At 40.4% G+C, this 22,268-nt stretch overlaps 1 protein-coding gene across 4 annotated transcripts in view; it reads left to right on the top strand.

The window, feature by feature from the left end:
* The first annotated feature begins 3,801 nt into the window (after window positions 1-3,801).
* ARHGAP24 (Rho GTPase activating protein 24) overlaps window positions 3,802-22,268 on the top strand; it is a 225,847-nt gene continuing 207,380 nt past the window's right edge. The window contains exon 1 of one of the 4 annotated variants that reach the window (XM_032997916.2): window positions 3,802-4,270. The gene's annotated coding sequence lies outside the window, so the exon portion shown is untranslated. The other 3 variants (XM_032997914.2, XM_032997915.2, XM_032997918.2) reach the window with 3 other exon arrangements.

Here is a 22,268-nt window from a genome sequence, read left to right as displayed (position 1 = left end):
TCTCATGCTTTTCGATCTATTTTCAGATGCATCAGGTTTTGGCCCTGTTTCTGAGCACTTGCACTGTTTGTGCTTTAGGGTTGTTAGTGTAAGTAGCTTTACTTGTTTGTGAAACATCTTCCAGAATCTGTCCCTACGGATACAGTAAAGATTTAAGCCATTTTTTAAGGTGTCACCAATTAATTCTGAGTGTGGCTTGTCCTTTTCTTGTGGGGGACTAATGATACAGAAGAATATTTATTTGGTGAGCTGTAGTTGTGTTTTCTACCTTATGGCCTTAATTTTGCTGAAACCTGCTATATTAAATTCCAGTTCTTTCCTTATTGACAGCTATAATATTAGATGAATGAAAGAAATAGTGGTGAGCCAGTATTCAAAAATACCAGTGAAAGTTAAACCAATAGTGTTTTCCAGGCACTAGGGGTATAAACCAGGTTTAATCTGTGAGTTAAGCATAAGGTAAACTGATTTCCATGAAAATGAAAACAGGGAATGATTGTCCAGCTTGTTCTACTGCACAACATTACCAGTGAGAATAGGATGGGAAGGTATTTCCACAGTTGTGTAGTGAATTCAGTATTCCCTTCTCCATTGGTATTAGCCAACAGATATCCACTGGTATAAGAGGCTTTAAAGGCAAGAGGCTTAGTAGAAGACTGTTAGAAGTTCAATGGTGGTAGTAATTACAGATCCATTTCTACGTAAGATGAGCAAAGAAGGGGGAATTTGGCTAAGGTGCTCCGTGACCCCACTTGCCAAAAAAGCACATTTGCCCAGAGGGGCCTTTGGAACTGCCTGCACTTGGCCACGGCTATTCCATGCCTGGGCAGACCCAAACTGTCCCATGCAAAGGCAGATTTCATCCTTCCTCTTCGTCTGATTGCTTGGTAAAGTGTTTCTGGTTTGTCCCATTAGATATTTTTGAAAAAAACAATGTGTTTTTCTTCCAGAGAGAAAAAATAAAAATCTTCGTTCCCTGGTATGCAAAGGGTAAATCTTTGAAGTGTTTCAGTCTGCTCAGGTTTGGTTGGTGTCCAAGGAGTTAGATAGGAGCAGTCTTTGCGTGGAAAACTAGCTGGGTACCTACCAGCACCAAACCAGACTTTTCTTAGGCTTTATTGTGTAAGTTGGATGAACTGTTTCCTGTTACAGGCTCATTTCTACTGGCCTTTCCCTACTCTAGCTAATGAATGACTGGATATTGATGATGTACATGTAGAAAAGGCAACTCAGGCTGAAGGATTTCAATGTGTCTTACAAACGAGCCCACAAAGCTGCAAACATGAATCCTTTATGATCTGAAACTCGGCTTTAGAAAGGTATCAGCTAGCAAACATTAACACTGCAGAGAGAAAGAACAGTAGCAAAGGGCCACCAATAAGTGAAGTAAGGAAGGAAAATTGACTACAAAGGAAGGAGCACTGTCTCCTCATTGTTAATATTTTAATTATGTATTACCAGCCAGACTTCAAACGTACAGTTCTTCAAGGAAGTGAGTGGCTTTGCAGCTTGGTTTTTGAAAGCACCTGCATTGTGGGCACAAGGCTGAGCTTTCTACTGTGCGTGAGCAGGTCTGGCGCAGGACCAGGGGTCTGCACGTACCCGCTGCCACAGCCAGCAGTTCCAGCCTGCCCTGCAGCTTGCTTCCCACGTGTCTCTGCACTTAGGTAGTACATTGTACCACTCTTCTTTCTCCCTGGTAGCTGGAAACTTCCCTGGGGTTACTTCTCTCTTAAGAGAACAGTACAGTAACAGAATAGCAATTTCCCATAATTTAAACAAGAGGTCTTGTGTGTTAATATGGCTGTTGTTCAAATACAGGTGCAGAACTGCGGAGATGAAAGTTACGGAAGTGCCTGAGTTAAGTTTTCATATAATGTCGACTACTGTGATGCATAACGTGAGGCTCCCATATGTACAGGCACCTCATCAGAGCAGGCATGCTCCTTGATGGTGGAAGGCTTTCCAGCCCATTAAAAAAATGTTTTTTCTAGTATGTCATTCTGGTTGTTCTCCCTGTGAGCCTGCATTTGGCAGCTAACCAAACTGAAGGCCAGCACAGGTATCCTGCCGTGTGTGTGTGTTTAATTCTGTCCTCCTTCTTGCCATCTAAAGCTTTTGCATATTTACATTCTCTTCCTGAGCAGCCACATATCTGCATACCCTGTTTACTCTTCGGGGAAAAAAAAGTACACTGGCATGGTGACAGAAAGACTCAGTGGTTTCTTCAAACTGCTGTGGCTGTTGGGACAAGCTGCATTTTGATGGGGTGCAGCAAGCTGTCCCTGATGCTGACAACCTCTGTTGGCCTCATCTCTGAATTTGGCAGAGATGATAGGAACGGCTTTGCCCAGCCTCCTCCTTGGTTTATCTCTGGACTTCTTCAGGGACAGGATCAGGGAGCAGCCCTCATGCTGCATGGCTTGTTTAGTTCTCTTCTCCGGCTGGCTATCTCATGACAAGTTGCGAAGGTGAGGAACTTTCTTGGTTATTCCCCTTCATTCATGCACTAATACCTGCTCACAAAGTTGCTGCATGTCTCAACCCTTCTTGCATTTGTGAGAGGCAGAGTTCAGAGATTTGATTCAGTATGGATAACTGGGCAGCTGGATGATTTTTTTTTTTTTTTTCCTGTTAGAAGTACAAGCTGCTCCAATGCAGTGATACCCTTTATCACTGATACAAACTATAACATGTCCTATGTTACAATATGTAAATATTCTTCAGACCTCATCTATTGGAAAACTTCATAGATCTGAGGAATTTGTTAGAAAACTGATTGCTTTCAAAAGGCTGTAACTAACTCTTGTAGTACTCAGGATTTTTTTTTAGTGCTGCCACATTGGGTGGAGCTGGAACCAGCAAATGCAGAATTGTGAGAAATGGGTCATGGGAGGGAAGTCCATGGGAGTGTGTCTAGGTCTGTCCAGGCTACACTCGTCAGATGCTGAGGTTCTGTGTCATGCAAAACACTTTTCCAGCTTCAACAGATTTACCAGCTCTAGTCATTAGAGGAACGCCATGTACCTGGTATGTGTAGCTGAAAGTGGGCAGTGTTTTGTTGTGAGTGTATACAGCATACTGAACTCAGCTTGGGCTTGAAAGTGTACTGCTGTGTTGTTTTCAACTACTACTAGTAGTAATTTTTTCTTACGATCTCATTGTGGTGTAGTTTTAGAAACTGTTTTTTGTCTACAGATGGGAATCTGAAAAAAGAGACCTGCAATTAGGTTTTTGTGAGAGAGATTGTGTTTCCACTTAAAACCAGTACTGTGTGGGGTCTGGTGTGCTGGACTGAGGTGGTGGGAAGGAGGATGGAGGTTACACATCATTCAGTGCCCTCTCCAAGTATGGGGATAGAGTGCAGCCTCGCGCTCACTGAGTCACCCGGGAGCAGACGACAGTTGTGCCATTCAGAGACGGAAGGGCAGCTCCTGAAACCCAATTACAGCTGCAGTTTCCATCATAATTCCCATTCTGATTTCTGCTGTGCGGCTGAGTCAGAGCTGGGCCTGCAGAGAAGGCACGCAGCCCTCCTTGTACAGGTCCCATGGAGACCTCCATCATGCCCACGTTAAGGCAAAACCCTTAGTCCTCCTTAAACTGACCATCGTGCTAAGATGCAGAACTGCAGGTTGGTTGAAAGTAGATGAGTCAGGATCACTTAGAGGGTGTTTAGTTGACTGAAGAGGCATCACAGGCAAAAGTAGAAAAGGGGAGGGGTGCCTGGCAGAAAGCTACGTAGGGTCACAGGGCGTCTCTGTGTCGGTGGCTGTCTCCTATGTGTGCAGCGGGAGAGGAGCCCCGTGTCCCGAGGACACGACCGAGACGCTGCTGCGTGGGCAAGGTCTCTGGCCGAGGTGCACGGCAGCGCTGCGAGAAATCACCGTGCACAGCACCAGTCGTGTCACCCCCCCCCGAGAGAGCCTGCCCCGCAGCACCGACGGCGGCCAACACAGCGAAACGCTTAACGGAGGGTTTCCAGGCGCTGTAGAGGCGGCGGGTGCTGTGTCGCTGGGATTGCCAGAGATGTCTGGGAAGGAAGCCGGATTCCTCCCCGGCGCAACAGCGGTGCTGCTGGCGTGCTCCAGAGCTGCCAATGAAATGTGAGACCCGGGGCTGCGCCTGAGGGCTGGCCCGGGGAGGCCGTTCCAGCCTCTCCCTACGGCGTGGGTACGGGTTCGAAGGCGCCGAGGCGCTCTTCCCAACTTCTGGGGGTGCCCCTCGCGCGGCAGCGGCAGCCCTGCATCTGCACAGAGCGTCCGAGCGGGTGAGAGAAGGGGAAGGAAGAGAAACTTCTAAGTGCAGTCAGGCTGAAACAAGCTGTCATTGTTTCCGAATTTGTCTTGAGAAGCCACTGCGTTTATGGGTGAGAGCACTGACCCTGCTTGTGGAAGGTAGGAGTCCTGGTCCCGGGCAGTTTTGGAGCTCTTGCTAGCCTGGGTCAGCGCTGCAGCTCATACCAGGGTAGGTAACATCGGTGCCATTTTTATCCTGGTGACAAAACTGTGTGGTCTTTGCAGGACAAATAATTGCTGCAGACCAGGAAGCAGTGGCAGCAGCTGTCTGCGTGTGTTACGGCTGTTGTCTGCCCGGGTGTGTGTGTGTGCCTGAGTGTAGGCATCTTTTCAGTGCTGCGTGCTGCTATTTCTTAGCAGTGTTAAATACTTCATAACAAGATTCTCTTCTGTTGGTTTCAGGCGTACAAGCAGGGTATGTGTCATCTGACTACTTGTTGGCTTAAATATAAGCAAGAGCCCTTTGTGCTTTCTTCAATCACCATGTTAATGTTTACCTTTGGATTTGTGGTGCCTGTCTTAAAATTTTCTTTCTTCTACACCAATATCTGTAGCAGGCTTTCAGAGATTGTCCCCACTGGACAGACTTTACAGTAAGGATATAGTAATCCCAAAACAGTTAGGGGATCTTCCGTGGATTTTTAGAGATACTGAGTGGATTTCTTTTTAAGATAAGGGAGTAATTGTCTTCTTTTTTTTCCCTCCGTTGGGCTTGTACAGAATATTTAACTATCTTAACAGTAATATGCATGTATGCTGTCAGTCTGGGGTTTTTCTTCTTTCAGCAGAGTGGAGAGTAGTAAATAATTCAAGTTTGATTTTAGAAACGTTTTTACTACAGATGATTGGAAATAAACCACAGGGATTTTTAGACAGGTACCCTTGTCCTGTATAGGTAGAAATAAGAAACCAAATTAATTCCCACTGTAGCATAGTGACTTCATAACACTGAATTTGTCTAATAGTAATCTGAAGTCTGTTTGTCTGTGATAAGTAGCATGATTGCTGGGAGAAGGTGGTAACTCTTACTAGATCAGTGAGTATTAAGATGCTACTAGGTTAAGTTTTTCTGTTGTGGAGTCATTCTGTACCTGGAAGGTGACAAAAACTTCTGTATGTTCAGGGGAAAAGGGTTCCCCATGAGGCAAGAATCAATACAAAGGGCAAAGTATCTTGTCCTAGCTAGAAATCATTTAAGTGGCATCTGATACTCGCAGAAGGCACGCAGAGTTACAGGGAGAGATAGAAAGAAGGACTGAGTCAAGTGATTGTTTCTAGTCCCATGAAATTTTCATGTTGTGACAGGTCTTGTTATTGCAAAAGGCATCTTCTAGTGCCGTGATACAGTGACTTGTGTTAAAAATAAATGTGCTTAGAATTTGTGGGGTTTTGTGAATATTTTCTAAAGTTATTTGTCTGCTTCTTGTTTGCTTGTTGCCCTGTCTCTCAGCTGCTTTTTTCTTCTCTTGTTCTTTACTTGGCTTTCATTCTGTAATGAAATTAGATAGGTTTAATTTGCAATAAATAGTGTGTCCACCCAAGAAAAAAAAAACCAAAAAGCCAAGCATCCCACAGTAAGTAAAAAAAGTGTAAAGCCATTGTGTGGAAGGCATGACCGCTTTGTACTGTATGGCACCGCACTTCTGGGCACAAGTGAGAGGGAGGCTGTGGGTTACTCCTTTAAGACATGTGCCTCTCCTGTGTTTGCAGGCTGGTGCAAAGATTGCTTTTATTAGTGGTCCTATAGGTAGGTTCAGTTTTCTGAAGATGAAGTTTAGAAAGCTAGAAATTAAGATCCATTAAAGGAAATTGCCTCACAAGCAATAGTTTGAACTCCTGATAAGGTCATGTCTTAAGAAGTAATTAGAATAGAAAACCCCTGCAAGTTCCATGTGCAGCTATAGGACACAGACATCTGTCAGGACCTTTCATCTCTTGCTGCTTGATTCAATATCTGATTTTTTTTTTTTTTTTTTTTTTAAAACACACAAGGTGGGGAAAAAAAAAAAAAAAGGAGCTGAAATTTAGAAGTGATTTGCATCCTAATATATTTAGTTGTCTTCTCCGCAGGCTGGTGTTTATTGTGACCTGATGGCCTTTGGAAGTATGCTTTATTCCTGGAGCTATTACTTACTGCTTTTATCTATATTGGGCAGAGGGAATTTTTGACATGATTTTTTTTTTTTTTAAATAATCTCCTGGAACAGAGTGTGACACTTTATCAGATTAGGGTGGCGTTTGTGTTGTAAACTGTCTTGTGGGTGAATGAAGTGTATGTTAGCTTTCACCCAGGAAATAAAAGGAAAGGTTGTCTTCTTTTGGCATTCTAAAACAAGAAAGGAGAATATCTGATATAAGTTTTCTTCATTCACTGTCTGGAACTTGACTTTCTGTAATGTTGAGGACTCCAGGTAAGTTGAATGACTGATATTGTTGAGGGATAAGGAAACACACACTGCTTTTTATGAAACTTGATACACCACTGCCAGTCTTGGGAGGAATAGAAATTTAAAAGGAAAATAGAGGCCAAATTTCCGGCTTAGATTCTCTTCTGACATGTAAGACTGCAGAAAGTGCTAGTGGTAAGATTTGGTCTACATTAGTTTCTGTTATTGTGATAAAAGCAAAGGTTTCAAGTTAAAATTGTTTATTATAGTTGCTACCTGCATTTATTTAGAAAACCTTGATTAAGTTGTGTTTTTTGTTTGTTTTAGGTTTTTTTTTGTTTTGTTTTGCCTTTTTGCCTTTTTTTTTTTTTTTTTTTTTTTTCAACCGGGGGAGAAAAGGTGGCTCAGTTCTATAGCACTCAAAAGGGCATGGAAATACCAGACATCTTTAAGAGGGGTGTATTTGAGCATCAGCATCATAGCAGACATCAACAAGCCTTGTGTTGAGGTGGGTAAAGACTCCATCTGCAGAGATGCAGTCAAATGATGCTGAAAGCCCAGCCTTACAGCAACGAGGAAGGCACACAGCCTCCGGTGGCATCAGTGCTGTGGGAGCCAGGAGAGGCTGCCTTGCCAGGGCACTGTGCATCAGCTCCCAGAAGCAGCCGGATTCTGTTAGTAAGTAGCTTGTTTTGGTCCTTGTGGTGTCCCAACCTCATCAGGACAACCAGCAGCTGATGCCTCCCAAGCCTCATGGTTGTGTTGGCTTCTCGTTCAGTAAGGTACCGCCAGGATGTGCCTGGAAGCTGGTCTGTAGGTGGCTGATCTTGGGGTGAGGGGTGGCATGATGAGGAGCTGCATTCCGTTGTGCAGCTTCTTGTACTTTTCCTGCCTCTTTCCTTCTACTTCACCTTTTTGGCAGTTACATTTGGGTGATCGAAGTGTGGATGGTAAGGACTAGAGTGAAGCTGTAAACTGAGTATAAATCCAAAATGAACCATAAGGGTCCTTCATTAGCTCCCATTATGAACTAGAACATTTATTTTCCAAAAAATACTCTGTTTTGCTGACAGGAAGTCACGTAATATACTCTCAGTGGTCTGCAAATATAGTCACTCGGTGTGATTATCACCAGTCTTCATATTATGTGCTTTACTCCTTGTTTTATTTGACTGTCTTTAATTACCAGCTTTGTTAGCTCTGGTTCTTATTAGTTCTTTGTATGTTTAATACCATTCTCTGTCCAAATTTCTGCTCCCTCTAGGGTTACTATCTTATTCTTTACCTTCTCTTTGTAAAAGTGGAAAAGAGGAAAGTAGAGTTACGGCTTCCCATTCTTTAATTATTCCAACCTTTTAAAATTGGTTTCCAGTTTTCCAAAATGCTTCTAGTTGTTCAAACACTAGTGCTGGAGGTAATAATTGAGGTGAGGTTCTGTGAAATCCAGAGACACAATGATCTTTATACTTGCTTTTTCCTTGTTACGTAATCTTGTGATGACACTAGAGGTGGGGCTGTTGTGTTGAACAGGGATCTGTTTTTTTCCTCCAGGAGGATGCCCTTAGGTACTGTCAGTTCTTCACAACTTGTGCATCTGCTGAGCAAAACCACACAGGCTGGTGCACACACAGCTGTCTGCCAGTCGCCTTTTCTCTTTGTAATTAGCATTAATTGATACTTGTCACCTGCACAGTTTTTCAGTCATGATCTTTTTCTCTTTTTTTCTTCCAAGTCATTGGTTAAATTGTAAAGTAAGATAGTTCCCGTGAGACTAAAAACTACCAGCAGTATGATGCCTTTTCTGTTTCCAGTCATGGTTTTTGACTTATCTGTTTACTTTGAATTAATTTCGTCTGGCTGGCTAAGCTCTTGTTTCACTGCGTTTTCCTAATGAAAATTTCATGCCTTCACCAAGCCAGAGGCCTTGAAGGAGCACACGCACTCAGTGCTTTTAATTTTAACAAACTTCTGTTGTTTACTGTTGTACAGGTTTGTTTGGAGGGGCTTTCATGCGCTGTGGCTCAATGAGATGAACTTCAGTGACACTCGTTGAATTCCTTGGCGATATTTGTATAGTTTCTTTTAATTAAATACCTTTATTTTTCCTATATTTAGTTCTGTGCAATTTTGTATAATAGCAATTATGATTAGTAGCTCTTTAGTGAGGACATTTTTCATGTCTGTTACTTCCAAGAAGTAACTGGTATGTTCTTGTCACCTTTTTCCCACATCTGCCTTTTCTTTTTGAGCAGCTTAAATTTTAACTGAAGTGGTGTTCTTGGCCTGGCAAATTGAACAATCATGAAGTGTTATCAAAAGTAAAATGCAAAAACCCAGCAGTTTGCAAGTATTTGGGAGGCGGTAAGATCCCTCTAGATGTCACTAATTGGGAGAACCAAACATGCTTTTTCCTGGGTTAGTGTGGTCTGGGCCAAAATGTGCTGGCTATTTCTGTTTTTTGAGCTATTTTCCTGCAAGGAGGTAAAGTGCTCCTTCAGCAGGCAGAGAAAGTAGCCTTCCAGTTAATTCTTACTCAAATGACCCAACCTCAGCTCCAGTGGAAAATCATGGATTTTCCATAAGCTGCCTTTCTTGCTGTTTCTTCAACCTCTCCCAGGTACCACATCCTCTGTTGTGAGAAGAAAATGTGAAGAAGGGTAGAGGTGACACCAGGGGAGTCCAGAAAGTGCTAGTAGTTTGCAGCTTAAGCTGGAAAAAGCTTTAAAAGGGCAACAAGAATGGTCAAGGACACAGCACAACTTCTGTCCAACAAACAGCGAAGCAGGAAGGAACTTTTCAGCCTGGAGATGAGGTGACTGAGTAAACTGCACTAGCAAGTGTCAGGGGAAGGGTGAGTAGATGCTAACTCTTCCCTTATTTTCCAGTACAGGAGTCCCAGGGTGTATCCAGGAGTGATGGTGGCAGGCTCAAAACAAATGAAAGGAGGTAGTGATGTGCATAGGGTGTAAATAAGGTGTAATTAAGATGCACAAGTACTCACAAGAAAATGTTGTCGTTAGTAAAGGGAAAACCCAGTTTTTGGGGGTAGCTAGCTGAAAGTATTGCTGTATGCTGGGCTCAGTGGACTCTTTCCGTCCCATTGTAGACATCCATTTGTTCAGTTTTGACCTGCTTTTGTTTGGATGTTACTCATGTAGGGGAAAAAAAAACCATCTCATATTCTGTCTGTGGCGTGATAGAAAGAAGCTGAATGACCACAGCAGCCTGTTGCTACACATGATGATTTGCCGCCTTCAGTTGGAAGTATGTGGACATAAGGAGAGATAAGAGCAAAGCAAGTTGTGATGAATCTTTGTGCTTTTGATTCTTAAAGGTCACAACCTTGTTTCCAAGTATTGCTTTGGGGATGTGTGGGCACAATCTTACAGGATGAGTATTTAGGAAATGAATCACAAGAGCAAGTCACATGAATTCAAGTGGATCAGACCCCCTGAAGCGTGCTGGAGCTTACTCAAGTAGGGAGTCTTTCTCTACATACCCTGGTTGACAGATGACACTGTAGAGGTGGAAAAAGATGAAGCTGAAGTGCAGCAGTGCTCCAACAATCCCAGTTTGCTAAATGACTGTCTAGCAAATGGGAGAGCACTACAGTCAAGTGTGACTTAAAGTATGCTGAAGGCCCCTCTTGAGTTGCTTGAGAAAGAAAAATGATGCAGGGGCTGCAGACAATTAGCTTTGGTTCTCGTTCTTCAAATACTACTCTGTGGATCAGCTGGATGTGGTGACTGCCCGCCACGGCCAAAATGGTTGACAATTCCTTCACTATTTTGGGGAAAAAAAAAAAAAAAAGGTTTCAGTAAATCCCTAAACCTTGTTCTACAATAGCTTCAAGATCTTGTTGCTACTGTGGCCATGTTTATTTAGAACCGGCTACTTTAGTTGATTATTACTGTAATGGAGTGCCAGTCACTTGGGCTTGGGCTGGGAAATAAGAATGACAGTTATCAATATATATCACAGAACATGATAAAACTCACTATTAACACTTCCTGTTGGAGCATAACAGATCACTGCAATTTGAATATAAATATGTGAATGCAGGCATGTATCTAGGAGATGAAGACAGACTTCTGGAAATTTATTTATTTAATGGTATCATTGCCTAATTATCAAAGTATTGCCTTGGAAATTATGCTGAGTTATTTGGGGTCTTAGTGTTGTTACATGTGAGATAACAATGAAGGAAAAAGCTGTGCTGTATATCTGCTTGTAATTATAAACTACCCACCACTGTATTTTGATTGTCCACAAGAAGTCAGAGCAAGCAGTCTATTTGCTCTATAAGCTTTTATATGCTGGAGCCTTTAGACGCTTTCTTCAAGCATTTGGGTTCCTGGTTGTTTTCTCTCTGTGTGTGTTTATGTGTCTCTAGTCGGCTTGTGTTGAGCTTATTATCCATGATTGAGATCAAAATTGTGTGTCAGATGCATGGATAGTCACTGTGGTTATCCACTACTAAGTGGTCTTGCAAAACACAAACCAAGAAATTTTGGATGCTAGAAAGAAATCTTATCTCTGCAGATGCAATATTTGTGCAGCTGTTCCCACAGATGTTTCTTTTTTCTTCTTTTTTTGAAATTTTTCCTAAGAAGCAAGCCAACTGAGGGAGAAATGTTAAAGGGCCTGCCTGGAGAAAGAGAAAACTTTCAGTGCCTCTTAGTTTGGAGATAGTGATGTACCTTGTTTTAAAGGGACCGTGAATTGTTACTTGATGTTTGTAAGTACAAAGCTTGCTTAGGCTTTGTATTCAGTACATCTAAATGGAAGCGTCCTAAAATGTGAGCTCGTAAATGGGCTCTGAGAGTCAGAATCTGGCTGTAGTAATCGGGGATCTTAATAGCATTGCTGGAACCCAAATTGATTTGATCTCGGTAACTTCAATGTAACATTTGCTGAGTTTAGAAGTGAATAGAAGTCAAAAAGCTTGTTCTGACAGAATTCTGCAGTGTGGCTAAAAATGAAGTTTCAGAATGAAAGCACGGTAGCAACCACTCCCTCCCCCCCTCCCCAGTCAATAACTGGTTTCAAGATTGGGTACTGATTTTGTTCATATGTATTGCAAAATATAATTCAGCACCAACTGGAAGACAGGTATATTCACTGTCTTAAAAAAAAAAACAGATACAATTCCATTATATGGAAGTGGGAAGTTGTGAAGGTGGCATTTTAAATACAGTTCAAGTAAAAATTCTTCAAAAGTCAATAAATAAATTGGAATTATTAACATTTGATGGATGATGCTGAAACCGTTTCTCATAGGAGGAAAGTACAGGGCTCAAACTAGAGCCAGTTAAATTCATCCTCCTGAAATGTATAATAAATGACATGTAGAAAAACATACATTTGTATAAATAGAGATCTACGTCTTGATGCCAGCAAGCTTTCTTAGGTTGTTTTTTTCTCTGAGGGGACACAACAAAGTAAGCATCAAGAAGCTGTAAGAAGGCACGTTGTAAGTAGTGGGTTTGAGTAATGAAAGTTTACAGAAAACAATGTATATCTGTCCATAAGCAAAAGAGACCTGGTGCATTTGGGTGGTTTAGTTTTCCATGTAACCTGGTATGTGTGTGATGTCTGCTGCCTAGGCTCAACCAGCCATGCTTCAGTCTTCTTTAAGAGAAAATCAAACCTGGCTTTGTGTATTCTAGTGAAAATGAGAGAGCAGCCTTAATTCCTGCACATAAAAATATCAGGTGGGTAAACATCAGGAAAGGAGCAGAACTATTTTGAGTGATAATGCAGGAATAAATTGGTGTGGACTGTCCATGAGCGTGCTGGGATGAAAAAAATTTCTGAGTAAGGAGTTCCTTGGGTAGCCTTGGGACTGCTGGGTTGTGGGTGAGGGGGAACATTAAAATAGCTGTTTTGATGATGTTTTTTCACTAGCCTAAAGTAACTCTGTTGCTGTCTCCCATGGGATTTCAGAAGCTGAGCTTAATGAATTGGGAGGTCCTTTCCTGTCCTGCCTGTTTGTTATGTGTGGACAGTTATGAAAGAATGGTCTAGTCCCCAACCATATGAATATTTTACATGTACTATAAGATGTGCCAGGGCAAAAATATAATTGACAGCAAATCAACATGCTCACAGTAGGACTTATTATTTTCACTGTATGATTCTGTCCTGTAATGAGCTGACTATTAATTAATTTCTGTTAACTTTACTGATTTTGAAGAATTTACTAGGTTTTACCATTGATGTTACAAACAATTCTGGTCACTTGCCATGATGATTCGACTCCTGATTTGATCAGCTGTTACTAGTAGACTTTACCACGTTTAGAAACAGTTGTCAACTGCCCTTTGCCAGTGGTCTGTGGGTCTTTGTATGGGAGTAGTCATGTTAGTCCCTTCAAACACTGCATTCTGCCAGGCGTAAGGGGAGAGGGAAGCTTCTGGGAAGGAGCAGGGGATAGCTGTGATGATGGCTCTGTAAACCGGGAAGCCTGGCACAGTTTCTTACGCATGGCACTTAAACTATCTTGAGGTTGGCTGTTGAGTCCTTTCCTGTTCAATATGTGCTGAATTTCCATGGGTACCTCTTGCGTTCCTGCCCTCAGCCTGGGCTCACCAAACTCACAGTGCTCCCAGCTGACACCAGGAAAAGACTAAAGCAGCCGGTCGAGTGTGCACCACGGGGCACATTGTGTCAAGGCTGTGCATCACCTAACGAGGTTAAGGCATTGTGCAGCACTGCCGTACAATGCCGTCTCACACAGCTCCCGATACCTTTCTTTGGCAACTGGAAAAGTGCAGAACAGGAGTTTGGTGTAGGGGTGATCCTCTCCTAGCATTAGAAATAAAACCCTGAATGCTGAGACTCCCTTCATACGTTCGCATGTTATTTGATGGTGTTGCTCCTGAGACACTGCTTTAGAGATCTCCATCTGGCAGCATGAACACGAAGGCTGTGAAATGTGAGATTTACCATTTCTTACTTTCACAGGGACTACTAGAAAAAGGTATCTTGGCCGAAAGGACATATTAATTATTGTTAGTTTACATAAGACTATGCAGTAAGTATTTTGCACCTTACTTTGGTGTCCAGTAAGTAATGATAAATTACTGTGCAACACCTGGTGGAAATAATTTCTAGTCTGTGCTGTTATACCAAATGCTGAATGAACCCAGGGCAATGAAACAACAAAGAAAAGGTCACACTACTGCAGGGGAAAAACTGGAAAAAGGGGATAGAAGCAGTGCTACTGAAAGATTTCAGAGGGATGTGCCTTTGTGGTATTTCAGTTTCTTTTCTGAGGATGTGAAAAATAGGCAGTTATCACTGAGGTGTGGTTGTGGACAGGTAGGTATGACAGGGAACAGATCTTATTTCACTTGCAAACCAATTGTCTGATAGTGCTGCTGTATTGCTGAATTGTAGACAGAGTGATTGGGATGTGTTGATAGAGGTGGAAATGTGTCATGAGGAGCTAATTATTTCTCAAATGACTAGTCAGAAAATTTTTGTCTTTTTTTTTTTTTCCTCTTAGAGTTCATGAAAAGCTTTCACCTGCTATTTAGCTCTCCTTTCTAAGTCATTATTACCTTGAGACAAGAAGGATCCTTTGGTTCTTTGAGAATACAGTGCTGCTTTTGCCTCCTCTGGCAAGGGCAGGTCTGTGCTGCTGGGCTGTGCACTGAGCCTCCAGCATTTTGGAGGGGAGAGGAAGGGTCTGTGTTAGAAGCATTGGTAGTTTATAACAGATGTTTTGTAGAAGGTGATGCTGCTCAAAATGCACAGTTGGGCTGCAAGCCCATCATTTCCCATGCGCTTAGACTTCTGAGGAAAAGTTAACTTTGGTAACTTTGCTCACTGTTGTGGCACGATGCCATATGTTGTTAAGGAGCTGAATACCCTCGTCTGCTTAATAGCTGCAGTGTCTTAGGCTGGTGGGATTGTCTGGGTATAGACAAAATCAACATTGAGTGTCTGTAGCTTGTGATACTATTCAGTTATGGAGATACTTGAAGTTAGGTCATACTTATTTTCTAATGCCATAAAATATCCAACAAATCTTTATCCAATATGGGTCTTTGGAAAAAAGAGTATGGTAGCTGTCATAACATTTTTTTTTCACTCAATGGTTTGATTTTTAAGCTGCAGAAACATTCCTCTTTTTGTACTTTCTTCTTGGAGAATAAGTTTAGCATTTTCTTCTGAATCTTGGAGGCAGCACATCATGGGCTACTGTGTGTGCAACAAGGCAGTGGGCTGTTCAGTTTCCTCTATCGCGTACCTTAAATAACTTTCACGTGAATTCAGTGTCACGTACCTTACTGATTCATAGTCTCATTGTTCCTTTCATCCGTAGCTGGGGATCATTGTGAGATACGGTTTGTATGCATCTTATGCAAAGTAGCCTTGAAGTACTCAAAAAGTCCCATCATACTCCCTGTTAAATCTACACCTTTCCCTCATGGAAAACTTCTCTTTGTATGTGATTTAACTTTATGAAGTCCTGTTCTTTTGTATGCATGGTGCACACCTCCTCTATATCTTTATGTATTGAAAGACACTGTTTTCCATTTTCAGTTACCTAACTTAAGTCTGTGATGGAAAGGCAGGTAAGACAAAAGAGAAACCTTTTTCTTGACGAATGGTCACTATCTGCCTATTTTTACTGTTACAGCATGCTCATATAAAAAAAAAAAAAAGGTGGGCCATTAGCCAAATCTTCCTCTGAAGGAATATTTAGTATTATCAACAAGGTAGGGTAGTCCAGGATTTCCAGAAAGAACTGCTCTTCTGCACTTCTCTGCTACCTATGTAGATTTTCTGCTATTTAGAAATTGTGACTTGCAGTGCCTACAGCTGAAATTCTTGCATTTACCCGCTCCCCTGCTTTTGAGAAAAAGTAAATGAGAAAGATAGAGTAGGTTTTCTTTTATATGAATAGGTAAGATTTATTCTTGCCTTTGATACACCCTTTTCTGATTTCAAGCAGTAAAACGATAATGTTGCTCTGGAGAATAACCAAAGCTATTAGGGCATTGCCTAGAAACATGGAAACCAAATAGCAAGCGTGTCTAAAATCTCTCTGTACAGGGAGACTACTGATAAATTTCAGCCAATATTGGCTCTGATATGTACAGCTGAAAGGATACATACAGACTTATGGATGCTCATTTGGAAAACATCAAGTGTGGAGCTGGTAGTAACAAGGTCCTTTTTAGATCAGTGTGAAGTTAATGTCTGCTTAAAAAATAGGATGAAAACTTGAGTTCAGAAATGAGCTATGTGTGCTGCTGGTGGTCTGGAAAAAGTAGAATTTTTGTGTGTGTGTGTTTTCAGAAGCACACAGAAGCACAGTTTTGGGGCATTTGCTGTAGATGACTAGCAATGAAAGGGTCGAAGTCTAATCGCAAAACCAAAAAGGTGATTTATTGGAAATGTCAAGAAATAAATCATGGAGCCTAGTGGACCTGTTAAACAAGCTTCTTGATTTGGATATGTTTAAAAGCAAGGAGGTTTGAATGGTTCTTCTAGTTTATAAACTTGGATGCCTAGACAGATTGCTTGGAAACTGATATGGGCAAATAGTTTGTTCTGAGACTTATTGAAAGTGGAACAAAAAGAAACTGTTTTCTGGCTAGTCCGTGATTTGCAGAGTTTCTGAGGCTAATAAAGTAGGAAAAAGTAAAGTAGTGTGGTAATCATGACATGATCTTGTAATTTCTCCTCCTTTCACTGGCCTATTAAAATTTTACAGATCTCTTTAGAGAGTATTTTTAAGCTGCAACTTGTCATATTTGTGGTGGCACTGATGCTGAAACACCTCTGCAGAAAGACTGGGTGCTTTAGCTGAAAGCTCATGAGAAAATATATTCGTTTTGACCAAGCTGTCATCAAAAAGTCACTGAATTCCCAGATGGCATAGGTGAGACAGAAGGTACTCATTTGCCATCCTGGGATGAAAGAGCACAGGGTAAAATTGCTCTTCGGTTGGAATATTTTTTGTTTATTACAGGATTTTTAGTGACCCTATTTAATATATATATATATATATGTATGTGTGTGTGTGTGTGTATTAAGTCATATAGTATAACAAAATTGTCAGTTCCATTGGTTAAAATTATATTTGGAATGAAAAACAAATAATGCTTTGCTATTAAATAACATCTCTCATTAAGGCCTTGGTGCTTCGTTGCAACATGGGAATGGCTGATTGTTTTGGTCAGGAAGTTTGTGAAACAGTAAAACAAGATACAGAAGTTGAAAAAATTTCTCATGGTAGGTGTTTTAGAGATGGGAGAATAATACTGAAGCCTCTGAAGTTGGGAAATGGGGAAGAAAGCCTTGATCTTAACACATGTACACTTTGGACAGGATTGAATTGACTTCATAAACTGGTGTTCAGACAATGAGTCCATGGACAAAGAGGCAGTGATTTTTCTTGTGTGTTTTGTTTCTTTGTAGATATACCAGAGCTACTTTTTCTTAGAGATTCTGACAACATAGTCCAAGATCCATTGCTCTCAGTTTCTGCTAGGTGTGTCTAGGCTTAAATTTGGCCTTGTGAGTGGATTATAACTTTTTTTCTCTGATTTGTCAACATTTCAACAGCTAACAAATGAAATTCTAATGTACGTGATTGATTCTTGATCCCATATCACTGTATTTTTTAGCATTACATATTTCATTATGGACTGTCTAAAAGTGCTTAAATTTCCAGTTGTAATGTTTTTCTACTGATTTATCTTTTGTCACCTTTGTTCTGTCATATGCTATGCTAGTTTACTTTGACAAAATCACATAGAATTACCTTGATTTGCAGGGAGATAAGTGAAGGTGGTTTTCTGCAAAATGATGTGTAGAGTGGGGATCTACAAAATTCTCTCCTGAAAATGGATTGTGGAATCCGGAATGCACGCTACAGGAAGAATAAGATACTTCAGCCTGTCTCCTTGAGAAATGCCACTGAATTGTGTAAACATTGTTATTCTCGATGTCCATACAGATCAGCAATTTAAATGGAATGATGTCATTTGCAGATCTGGGGGAAATAAAGTCTCTGTGGTAGAAAATTATTAATTGCCATGGCTCACCTGGCTTTTGTACTGCTTCATTTTACCCAAACTGGCACTTATTCAGTGTATTTGCTCTTTGTTAACAGTAACGCTTTATGTCATTTAGTAGCACAAGTGCTGTGCTAATACACAGCTGTTAAACTTCCTAAGGCATTTATGAAAATGAAATATTAAATGTGAACAGTTTGCAAGTGTTCCCTTGCAAGAAAATAAATTCTCTCCATCAGTCAGGAAACACCGTATTGTGTTATTGATCACAAACATCGAGTACAACCAAGCAAAATACTGGATTTTATCTTGCTATAGAATTCAGAAACACTTTGAGTCGTTCAGGGTGGTATTTTACAAAAATGCTGCATTAATTTGAGCATTTGGCATGGGGGAACAAAAAGTTAAATTAAGTCATTACAAATGATTGTAGAGTGTTTTAGTGCCTTGAGAGTTGTCTTAAAGGTAAAAGTGGACTTGAAACTGCTGCTTTTTTTGTTCAATGATGCAAGTGAATCCCCCATCATTTCAGTTAGCTGTCCATAATTTCATGTTCTCACTTAGGATATGTTGCAACATTTTAAAAGCCATGCAAATAGGCTTAAGCATCAACAAATTATAAAGTATGTTATGAATGATTCAATCATTTCTCAATAAATAATTTAGAGCAAAGGTCTTCAGGGTAACTTAAACTTTTTTGCATAGTTATGCTAATTTTGCTGTGGTGTTTTGCAGCTAAAATGGACAAGCTATTCATCAGAAAATTTTTAGTTGTTAACAAAGTACAATGAACTCTTCTAAGCTTGTATGATGGCTGAATAAAAATATGCTATAATAAAAGCAATTTTTTATCATTCTTCTTCTTGGCAGCCAGATTTTGACTGGGCCTTTAGTGGGTATGCAGGGCTGGCAAATAAAAAAAAAAGTCCTCTGGAGCCAACAATAGATAAAATTCCAAGTGTCTTTGTGATTGTAACCTACCTGAGAGATGGTTGTAGTTGCAGCCTCTATCGACAATAGGCCAGAAGGAATATTATTTCATCATTGTGTGCATTCATTCAGGTAATGTATATGACACATGTTTAACACAGGAGAGGGCTCTGAGAATTTCATGGGCAGGTTTAAGGTGAATATGTTCTTCATGTGTAGTGAAATTGTGGGTCGTTTCCACTGAGCATCTCTCCTATCCTCCCTGCAAAGCAGTATGTTCTGCAGTTTGCCATGTTTACTTTCAGACAGGTTCTTAAAAATTGTCAGAGACCTTAGAAAACCCAGAAACTGCTGTGCAGTAAACCGGTAACAGTTAGGTGTAGATACTAACGTGCCTTCAGTGCTTTTTGGACTTACTGTTGTATGTCAACCTGCTTTAGAGGTTAGTGTCAGCAGCTCCACAATCCATACTATTTTACCAATATAGTTTGACACACCTTTCTTTCAAAAAAGCTATTACCATTGGACTTAGCACTGGTGCTGTTACCCTAAGTGCGGCTCATAATATCTTGGCATTCTGTTTGCATGAGGTATCTCAAGATACATCTGCTGTGGGCTTTTGATAGCTGATGTAATTTTTCCTCAAACAAAGGCTTCCATTTATATTGTGTTCAGTATCTCCTGAAACCCAATAAAAAGGACTGAAAAAGCATTGCTGAGAAAAATACAACACATACCAATAAAACAAGAATCAGGTAAACATAGTATAAGAAACAGATATAAAGCTAGCATTAAGTTGAAAAATGTGCAACATAGTTTTATGGTTATTCCAGTTGTTTGTGTCTATACAAACTAAACCAGGAAAACCTCCTACGAACAAAGTCATGTAGTTCGTGGAATAAAAATTACTTTAATTGTTCACAGATAAAATGTTTCATCATTACTACTGTTCTTTCCATCACACATCCACAGATTTGTTCATATGCTTAAATCTTTGGGTTTGACCTGTACAGGGTAGATGCTGTCTTAATAGAAAACACCGTAAAAATGTGACGATTTCTTCACATACAATGAAAATAATTAGCAGTGAGGGATACTAAGGTGTGTTTTCCTGAACTGCTGAATGTTCATAAATTCAGAACTGCATTTAACATTTTGAGCTTTATGTGAAATCATGCAGACCTCAAAACATGGAAAATCTGAAACAATTGGCAGTAGCAATACCGAGAAACCTTTTGGCTAAACAGTAAAATAAAATCATGTCTTCAGAATATAGATTTTGTGTTTGTGTATAAAGTCCTCTTGAACGGCTTTGGGTTTGTGGAATCAGCCATCAGGATGATGGTGATGTTCAAATACTATTTAAAGCATCTTTTTTTTTTTAGTACAAATTTGGATGAAGGTGTAGAGCAAAAACTCAACTTGTGCCAAAAGGTGTACGTGCATTTCTGGCTCTGAAGAAACAGTCTGATACAGGAGTAGTTCTCACTGAATACTTGAAGGCTTTTGCTGGGCAGTGGAAAGGTGGTGCTTGTTTTTGTTCTCCAACCAAGGGACTATTTACTTAAGCATGCTGCGGGAAGGTAACCTTGATGGTTTATATTGCTGCTAGTGGATATTGCTGATGTACTTCCCAACCCACTGATTCGCTTGCCTTAGTGAGTTGATGTTTATCATCTTCCTCTTTAAGCTGTTGTTTTTCTCCTTGGTGTTTGTGCCCTTCAAACATTTGTGGAATGTTTTGTGTTCTTTTCTTGGCTGTCATGGTGTCAGTCCAACCAAATGCTCATCTTCATTCCTTTGCCCTAAATGTCTTTCAAGTTGTCTGTGGCTTCCAGTGGAGAAAAATCAAACTTGGTAAACAAGCTGATGATATGTTAATATGATGTATTATTTTCCGTACTGAATTGGAAGGCAAGTTTGCAAATAATTTGTTACGTATTACCACTGTTAGGGAACTGTAACGAGGAAAGAGATGGATGTTTACACTGTATTCCTTTCAGGCTATTTTTATCAGAGAAGGTAAATTATATTTTTCAAATGTGAATCTTGCAAGAAATAGGCCAGAGTTGCAGTGTCTTCTGTTTGTTCTTTGTCCATCAAATGTGATTTTTGCAGTTCTCATGAGGATCAAATTGTCTTATAAATCTTAGACATAGGTTTCTATCCAAGAGCAACCATTTCACTGCCTTAGGATAGCAAGGAAAAATCCAGAATAACTTTGACAAAGTCTGAGTTTTGTATGTTGTTCCATCACTTCTAAATTATCACTATCAAAGCGTTTTTTTTTTTTTTTTTCAGGGATGCTAGGACAGCTTGCTAAGGTTTTGTTTTGCAGATTCAAGCTTTAAATACTTCCTTGGGAAAAGGCTTGTTGTGGGGCTGCTTGAATCGCAGGTTCTTATGAAAATCTGGACTATGAGGTGAATTATGCCAGGATGTTCCCTGAGCCCCATACATGAGATATCCTTTGGGTACCCCAGATTCCTCAGGAGTATCTCAGGAAATGCCACGCTGCTGAAAAATCTGCTTATGTCTTTCTTTCCCTACAGCAAACATTAAGTAAAATTCCCAAGTGAAGCCTAATAAAGATGATAAAGCAGCTTTGTTCTGGAAGACTGTGTTGAAATCTGTTCCTCTTAGAGCTAGCTTTGATTTTTTCATTCCATTGTGTGCTATGCTGCTTATCACGTGCTTTTTGGGCTTGCCAGCAGAAATTTGCCCCTTCTGGTTATTTTTGTTCTGTTTTGTTTTGGTTTTTTGTATTTCTAAACTTCAATTCAAATAACTTGGGATTAGAGTTTAGCACATTAAATGCATATTTTCCAGAGAGAAGATCTGGAAGTCATGTTTAAAATACTTTGCTTTCATAATAACCAGATGTGTCTGGACTTCCTTTGACTGTCAACTGTGGTGACAACATCTCAGTTTTTTTCTTTTACTTTCACTTTGTGTTCTTCACAATTGAATAATTCAAAGGATAAACTGCGGCTTAGTCCTCCATGTCAAGTGTGACACAGAGATGTGATCAGGTTCCCCTCAGCATCTGTTTTGAATTGAAGTCGTGCTCTGTCTGCACAGAAGAGCTATTGTTAAGTGTGTGTGCATGTCACCTTTTTGTACTGTTGGGTTCCTATTTCTTGGAGTTGCCCAACACTCCAGTTGGGTGTTGTTTCGAAGAGAGCTGGTCAGCAACTTCCCAAAACACTTTCCCACCAGAAAGCACTCACTCATGTGATTGTAACCATTAGTGGGAGTTTATCACTTGCATGATTTTTTTTAAATTGAAATGCTGCATTGCTTGAGAGCATGTTGTAAACTAATGTCTAGTATAACAAATAATATATTGTGTGCTGCTTGTAAGATATTAGAATGTTTCTGAAATGATGAGTCACAATGAAAAGTAGGACTCAGATTAAAGTTGGAGATGACAATATGTTTAGAAAGTTGGGGGGGTTCTTAAGAATATGAAGTCTAAGTTTCAGTACTGTCTGGTAGGAATGTGGTCATAATTACACTTTTTTAACAATCTTAAAATGATGCTATTCATCTTCTTAGGAGCCGTTATGCATACTTGAGCCTTGTACATGGATTTGGCAGTAAACCACATACAAAGA

This window comes from Tyto alba, unplaced genomic scaffold (genome assembly GCF_018691265.1).
Source record: "Tyto alba isolate M040663 unplaced genomic scaffold, T.alba_DEE_v4.0 Super-Scaffold_23, whole genome shotgun sequence".
Lineage (NCBI taxonomy): Eukaryota > Metazoa > Chordata > Aves > Strigiformes > Tytonidae > Tyto > Tyto alba.
Note: the sequence above shows the minus strand (reverse complement) of the source record. Positions and strands in the feature narration are given on the sequence as shown.